Source organism: Adiantum capillus-veneris, chromosome 1, assembly GCF_014529385.1.
Source record: "Adiantum capillus-veneris isolate H3 chromosome 1, ASM1452938v2, whole genome shotgun sequence".
Classification (NCBI taxonomy): domain Eukaryota; kingdom Viridiplantae; phylum Streptophyta; class Polypodiopsida; order Polypodiales; family Pteridaceae; genus Adiantum; species Adiantum capillus-veneris.
Window position 1 is genome coordinate 157,787,411 of NC_140931.1, and position 7,642 is coordinate 157,795,052.

The following is a 7,642-nucleotide window of genomic DNA, read 5'->3' on the forward strand; positions in this document are numbered from 1 at the left end:
CCCCACTCCTTTGTCATAGATTTAGACAATTGGAATAAAGTCACTCATTTCCTTTGTGATTTTAGGGACAATGATGGGTTGACAGTATTTTGTTGTATGAATTTATGAACTGTGCGCACTAAATTTGAAACTTCCTTGATTAAATTCAAAATGCAAAGCTCTTTCATGTGTTTATTGCTAGAGACACATAGAGAAAGATGAAATGTTTGTAGGATGAATGATTTGAACTTAGTGCATCTAGACATCTTTTACAGATCAGTGAGATCTAGATGTGATGCCTAAGTGAGTGAACTTCTAGTGCATCAAGATGTCTATCTAAGTGACATGATAGTGTGTCTCAAGGTCTCGATGATTGGGAGGACTGACTTGCGAATGGATAATGGAGGCTAGTCAGCAGGCTTCCGACAAGTCCTAGGACACAAGGAAAGGAAAGTGATACGGTAGTTCTTAGTCAAGGAGTTAGGTCTTCGAGCGAGCTCAACGGAGCGAGCTTTTTTTTATTTTTTTTGGAGTTCCGCCCTCCCTACCTCCCCTTCCTTCTCTTGCCGCCCATGTGCTTCCTCCTCTTCCCTTCCTCCTCCTCCTCAAAAATCCTTCCTCTCCTCCACCTCCTCTCTCCATCTACTCCTCTAACCACCTTCCCTTCCTCCAACTCCTCCTCTAGAAACCACCATCCCTTCCCTAAAGTCCTCCTATCTCCTACTCCCTTCTTCCTCTCTTTCTTCTTAGTCACTCTATGACCCCTCTCCCTATCCCCCCCCCCCCCCCCCCCCCCCCTCTCTCTCTCTCTCTCTCTCTCTCTCTCTCTGTCTCTCCCCATTGCCTTCCCTCCCTTCTTGGAGTGAGCTCCACCCCTCTCTCCCCCATGTCTCTCTCTCTCTCTCTCTCTCTCTCTCTCTCTCTCTCTCACACACACACACACACACACACACACACACACACAGGAGGTGAGCCCGTCTTTCTTTTAAAAAAAAAAACAATACACTTCACCTCTCTCCCTCACAATTTTGTTGCCCCCTTCTCTCTCTCTCTCTCTCTCTCTCTCTCTCTCTCTCTCTCTCTCTCTCCTTATTGATCTCTCTCCCACTGCATCTTCCTTTTTTCTTTCTTTGCCTCCTGTCACACTGTCGATTGAGTCCCTCCAATCCCAATGAGAAATGAAATGAAATGCTATGTTAACTGTCTTCAAAAGGCCAAAATGACCCATGTGACCAAATTGATACATTCTTGGTGGAACTAATACAATGTCTAAGTACAAAATAAAATGAGAGAGAGGCAGAGAGATAGATAGATAGATGTCATTATCGTCCTCGGAGGTCAAATATGACCTATGGGACCAAGAAAACATACATGGGGCTCTTACCAAGAGGGTACATTGGAATATGACTAGAAGCGGATACAACAAAGTTGTGACCTATGTCACTTAGGGAGTGGGGGGAGGGTGGTATGGGAGTCCTTAGAACTCGAAATTTGTCAGTAATGGCCTTTCCACCTCGATAGATGGCCCATTTACCTGCTGCTCGAGCATCACGCATCTTTTGGAGTTCTTGTTTCTTGATTTTGAGTTGGGCGGGGGTCAAGGCTTGCTGATCCAATTTTGGAGCCCTTTGAGTAGTTGAGCTTGCTGTAAAAGTGCTTTACGAGCCTCTTTGTTTTTGAAGATGAGGGTACCTTGGTTGTTGTGGTGGTGATGATGGACCTTCTCGATTGTGTTAGGATCTAACTCAGTCGGGTGAATGGCTTGGTTGAGATTGGCTAAGGTGGAAGTGCAATCATCGTCCTCCCACCAAGTAGAGGGTAAGCCCCCGATGTGGAGGGATAGCGCCAATCCTTTTTGTTGATGACGTTCTTGAATGCATTCTTCTATCTTGGAAGATACGGCGGTGGTTGCTGCATTGACTTGAGTGGCAAGATTTGCCATACTTGCGGTGAGCGTGTGCTCAACTTCCTTTGCTTGGGCAAGGATATGCTTCGTGTCGATTTGCTTTTGTGACTCCAAGAGGGTGAGGCGGGTCTCCAAGGCCTCGAGACGCCCCTTGAGTTCCGCGTTTTCATCTCTGAGTTCTCGGAGTTGCACTCGGAGGAGGTCTGTCGGATCCACCTGTGGAGTGGGCACAAAGAGGCGTGTCGGCTTGATTGGTGTGGAGGACTTCTCTCGCTACATCGTGTGGGAATGACTCCTTGGATGTGAGGTAGACCTTAGTGGGCAAACCTGGAGAAAGTTTTCAAAGTGTCGGGGAGGGCTGAGTCGGCAGGCAGCGCGAGGAGGGGTTGAGAGGCTCAGCAGACTGTCATGGAGAGGGGTTGAGAGGCTCAGCAGACTGTCGAGGAAACCAGACTGTCGAGGCTTACGAGATGCTGTCTAGCGATAGAGGAGGGGGCTGCACTGTGGTTGACGGGACCTTGCCTCGAGGATACCCCTCGCCCAGGGGAAGGTCGACCAACATGAAGGAGAAGGGTTCCTCTGTTAGAGAGAGAGAGAGAGAGAGAGAGAGAGAGAGAGAGAGAGAGAGAGAGAGAGAGAGAGAGAGAGAGAGAGAGAGAGAGAGAGAGAGAGAGAAGGGGGGAGAGGGGTCCGCAAGGGAAGGGCAGGGTTGGGCACGCGGGGGGGGGGGGGGGGGGGGTTGTGAGAGGGGGAGAGTGGAGCGTAGGTTTTTTTTTTTTTAAATTAAGGGAAGGAAATGGAGTGTTAGGGGTTGCTTAGGCCCAAAAAAAAAAGAAAAAAAAGCCATCCAAAGCAATAGCGATATATATCTATATATATATAGAGGTTAAGGGTACTTGACCTTAGTGCAAATGCCTTCACAAGAAGTATTCCTGGCAAGATCTGTGGTCCTTCGCTCCGCATATTACTATTAGCAGACAATGATTTATCTAGGGTGGTGCCCTTGGAGAGCTACAAAGAAAGAGAGAGAGAGAGAGAGAGAGAGAGAGAGAGAGAGAGAGAGAGAGAGAGAGAGAGAGAGAGAGAGAGAGAGAACAAGGGGCAAGAGAGGGAATGGGTTGGAGGGATTATGAGAGGGAGAGAAGGGGAGCGGTGAGAGGGTCTGCTTAAAAAAAAAAACCAAAGGCACTAGCAAAATCGCTAATGTTTTAGGTTTTTTTTAGAGAGACAGAGGGAAAGAGAGGAGAATTTTAACGTTATTGAAAAGTAGAGAGAGAGAGAGAGAGAGAGAGAGAGAGAGGGAGAGAGGGAGAGAGGATCGAAGCTAGGGAAGTGGGAGGGGCGGACGTAGAGCAAGAGGTGGGGGCCAGAGAGAGGAAAGAGGTGGGCTGGAGAGAGAGAGAGAGAGAGAGAGAGAGAGAGAGAGAGAGAGAGAGAGAGAGAGAGAGAGAGAGAGAGAGCAAGGGGCAAGAGAGGGAATGGGTTGGAGGGATCATGAGAGGGAGAGAAGGGGAGCGGTGAGAGGATCTGCTTTAAAAAAAAAACCAAAGGCACTAGCAAAATTGCTAATGTTTTAGGTTTTTTTAGAGAGACAGAGGGAAAGAGAGGAGAATTTTAACGTTATTGAAAAGTAGAGAGAGAGAGAGAGAGAGAGAGAGAGAGAGAGAGAGAGAGAGAGAGAGAGAGAGAGAGAGAGAGAGAGAGAGAGAGAGAAGACATGGGGGAGAGAGGGGTGGAGCTCACTCCAGGAAGGGAGGGAAGGGAGAGAGAGAGAGAGAGAGAGAGAGAGAGAGAGAGAGAGAGAGAGAGAGAGAGGAGGGGAGGGGGTAGGGGGTGGGAGGGGGAGACAATGAGAGAGAGACACACGCAAAGAGGGAAGACAACACAAGAGAGGGGTGGAGAGAGAGAGAGAGAGAGAGAGAGGGAATGGGTTGGAGGGATCATGAGAGGGAGAGAAGGGGAGCAGTGAGAGGATCTGCTTTAAAAAAAAAACCAAAGGCACTAGCAAAATCGCTAATGTTTTAGGTTTTTTTAGAGAGACAGAGGGAAAGAGAGGAGAATTTTAACGTTATTGAAAAGTAGAGAGAGAGAGAGAGAGAGAGAGAGAGAGAGAGAGAGAGAGAGAGAGAGAGAGAAGACATGGGGGAGAGAGGGGTGGAGCTCACTCCAGGAAGGGAGGGAAGGGAAGAGAGAGAGAGAGAGAGAGAGAGAGAGAGAGAGAGAGAGAGAGAGAGAGAGGAGGGGAGGGGGTAGGGGGTGGGAGGGGGAGACAATGAGAGAGAGACACACGCAAAGAGGGAAGACAACACGAGAGAGGGGTGAGAGAGAGAGAGAGAGAGAGAGAGAGAGAGAGAGAGAGAGAGAGAGAGAGAGAGAGAGAGAGAGAGAGAGAGAGGGAATGGGTTGGAGGGATCATGAGAGGGAGAGAAGGGGAGCAGTGAGAGGATCTGCTTAAAAAAAAAAACCAAAGGCACTAGCAAAATCGCTAATGTTTTAGGTTTTTTTAGAGAGACAGAGGGAAAGAGAGGAGAATTTTAACGTTATTGAAAAGTAGAGAGAGAGAGAGAGAGAGAGAGAGAGAGAGAGAGAGAGAGAGAGAGAGAGAGAGAGAGAGAAGACATGGGGGAGAGAGGGGTGGAGCTCACTCCAGGAAGGGAGGGAAGGGAAGGGGGGGAGAGAGAGAGAGAGAGAGAGAGAGAGAGAGAGAGAGAGAGAGAGAGAGAGAGAGAGAGAGAGGAGGGGAGGGGGTAGGGGGTGGGAGGGGGAGACAATGAGAGAGAGACACACGCAAAGAGGGAAGACAACACGAGAGAGGGGTGGAGAGAGAGAGAGAGAGAGAGAGAGAGAGAGAGAGAGAGGAGGGGAGGGGGTAGGGGGTGGGAGGGGGAGACAATGAGAGAGAGACACACGTAAAGAGGAAAGACAACACGAGAGAGGGGTGAGAGAGAGAGAGAGAGAGAGAGAGAGAGAGAGAGAGAGAGAGAGAGAGAGAGAGAGAGAGAGAGATTTTATTATCGTCCTCGGAGGTCAAATATGACCTATGGGACCAAAGTTACATGTAATGTAGTATGTGTATGGCTGATGAGTGACTCTCGATGCTCCAAAATTGTAGTGATGAGAGTCGCAATGGAGAGCCCACACTTTGGTTGGGAGAGGAAAGTGTGTAGGTCTAAGTTATGGCTGAAAATGTGAGAGAAGCAAGTTCGGATGTGATCAAAAGCTGAGCACTCTAGTAGTGTGTGGTACTCAGACTCTCGAACTTGCAGTGAGCATAATGTGCACAATCGATTTGACTCTTCTCCATTGCCCCAACGCCCTATCTCGCATCGAAGGAAATGGGAGCTAAGCCGAATTGCTGCAATAGTGCATATCGCGGACAAGGGAATAGGGTCAAGCATGTAAGTGTGAGTACGGTTTCCTCTCTCAGCGAAGAACATGGTTTTGTAGTTGGGGGCAATATAGGTGGTGTAATGTATGAAGCGTGACCCACCGGATTTCTCCCAAGCCGTAATACATTGGTGTTGTCGAAAAGCTTCATTCACTTGAGAGTCAATTGAAGCATCATGTAGCAAGTGTAATGCATCCCATCTCCCAAACCACTTCTTTATGTCTTGCATCCATCCCGTGCTCAAGATCTTGCTTTTATGCGTCTTTTGAACTTTTTTGCTTGCTTCCCATGCAATTGTAGGAAGTCGATGTGAGGGGTTTTGATGCATCTTTATCATGTACTCCACAACCCTTTCCATGCCCATAACCTCAATTGGAAGAGATCCCGACTCAAGAAGTAGGAGCATATATGGTGTTTGTGTCTTAACTTGGAGAAAGTTTGTAAGAAAACGCTTTTGGACATTCTCAAACTCTTTCCAAGTAGACTTTGAGATGCTCCCGCCCCACACTTCAACTCCATAAAGAAGAACCGGTGTCACCAATGCATCAAAAAGATACTTCTTGAGAACCCAACACTTGATGTTTCCCGCATTACACATGTTCTCAAATGCATAATATGCTCTCTTTCCCGCTTCCAAACGACGCATAGCACATTCATGCCACTTGTGATTGGATGGAACCTCAAGGCCAAGGTACTTAAAGCTCTCAACAACTTCAAGTGTCTCGTTGTTGTACACAATGCATGGCTTCTCCTTATGGTTGGTTTTCACAAGCATAACCTTTGTTTTGGATTCATTTACAATTAGCCCACTATGCAAGCAAAAGTTCTCAAGGACAACCATAAGCTTTTGTGCATCTTCTAAAGTGTGTGCTAGAAGCACTACATCATCCGCATACAACAAAAGCATGATTACCGCATTGCAAATAGTGACCTCTTCAATGCATTATTCTTGTATAAATTCAAGTACCATTTGTTCCAATTGATCGATGCATAGACCAAAGAGAGTTGGTGACAGTGGACATCCTTGTTTAACCCCAATAGTGCTTACAAAAATTTCTGAAATTTCTCTTCCCATGCGCAATTGACAAATCACCTTCTCATAGATTCGAGAAACCGCAAGCATAAACTCACTTGGCACTTGGAGTTCTTCCATCCTTCTCCACAAATTGTTACGTGGAATCATATCAAAGGCTTTCTTAAAGTCCACAAAACAACAATACAATCGCTTACCTTTCAACTGAATTTCCTCCATGAGAACACGAAGAGTGACAAGATGATCAATGGTGCTATGGCATCGACAAAAACCCGCTTGTCCCTTTGCACGCTTGTCATTCTCTTCAGCCCAATCACTCAATTTCATCTCCATTATGCACCCAAACAACTTTGCCATAAGAGACCCAATCATTATAGTCCGGTAGTTGCTTACATTCTTTACATCCCCTCCTTTATGCAAAGGCTTAACCCAATTAGTACTCCAATCATAAGGCATACCATGTTGAAGTGCAAGGTTGGACATATCACACATCCACTCATGGGTAAAATCTCCTGTCCATTTGATCATCTCCGGCTTGATACCTTGAAGATCTCCCACTTTGTGAGTGGCCAACTTTTCAAGCCCACCGCATACATCCTCAATAGTAAAAAAAGACAGCATACATGGGAGTGAACCATAAAATGGCATTTTTTCAGTATTTTCTTGCTCATATAATTGCCTACAATGTGTGTACATATCCACTAGACTCAAGTTACCAAAATTCTCAACCCGCTTGCCTCTCAAGTTTCTCCAAAATCTTCCACATGCATGTGCCTTTTCTTGGACTTGAAATTCTTGTTGCTTTACTTCCCATCTTCTTCTCTTCTTTTGAATCAATGCGTTGTATGTACGCAAATGACTTTGATAGTTGTCTTTGTCCATAGTTGCATCAAGCTTTATCAAGGACTTTCGAGCATCTTGACATTCTTTATCAAACCACCTTTTGCGTGATCTATCTTTGTTGATACCATGCAGATGCTTTATAGCAAAGCATTCTTCCGCACAAAAAAAAATAGCTTTCTTGAAAGCTTCCCATTTAGTTTCCAATGGTGCATCACATTGAAGCTTTGTCATCCATAAGTTTTGCTCAACCATTTCAATGTACATTGGTGCCCGTTTGAAATCCATACATAGTGATAACTTCTCTTTCCTTTGGCTGAGATTATCATGCTTAGTTGCTTCTCCACATCAAAGGTCAATACATAAGGTGCGATGGTCGGATTCCGGGGTCCATTGACCAAACATAAAACTCTTTATGCGATACATGATGGCTTCAGAGAGTAGCATATAGTCAATCACACTATCCCCATTATGTCTCCTACATGTAAATCCATTG

At 46.2% G+C, this 7,642-nt stretch overlaps 1 pseudogene; it reads right to left on the reverse strand.

The window, feature by feature from the left end:
- Positions 1–1,576: 1,576 nt before the first annotated feature.
- LOC147465872 (uncharacterized) lies at positions 1,577–2,164 on the reverse strand (annotated as a pseudogene).
- Between the last annotated feature and the right edge of the window lie 5,478 nt (positions 2,165–7,642).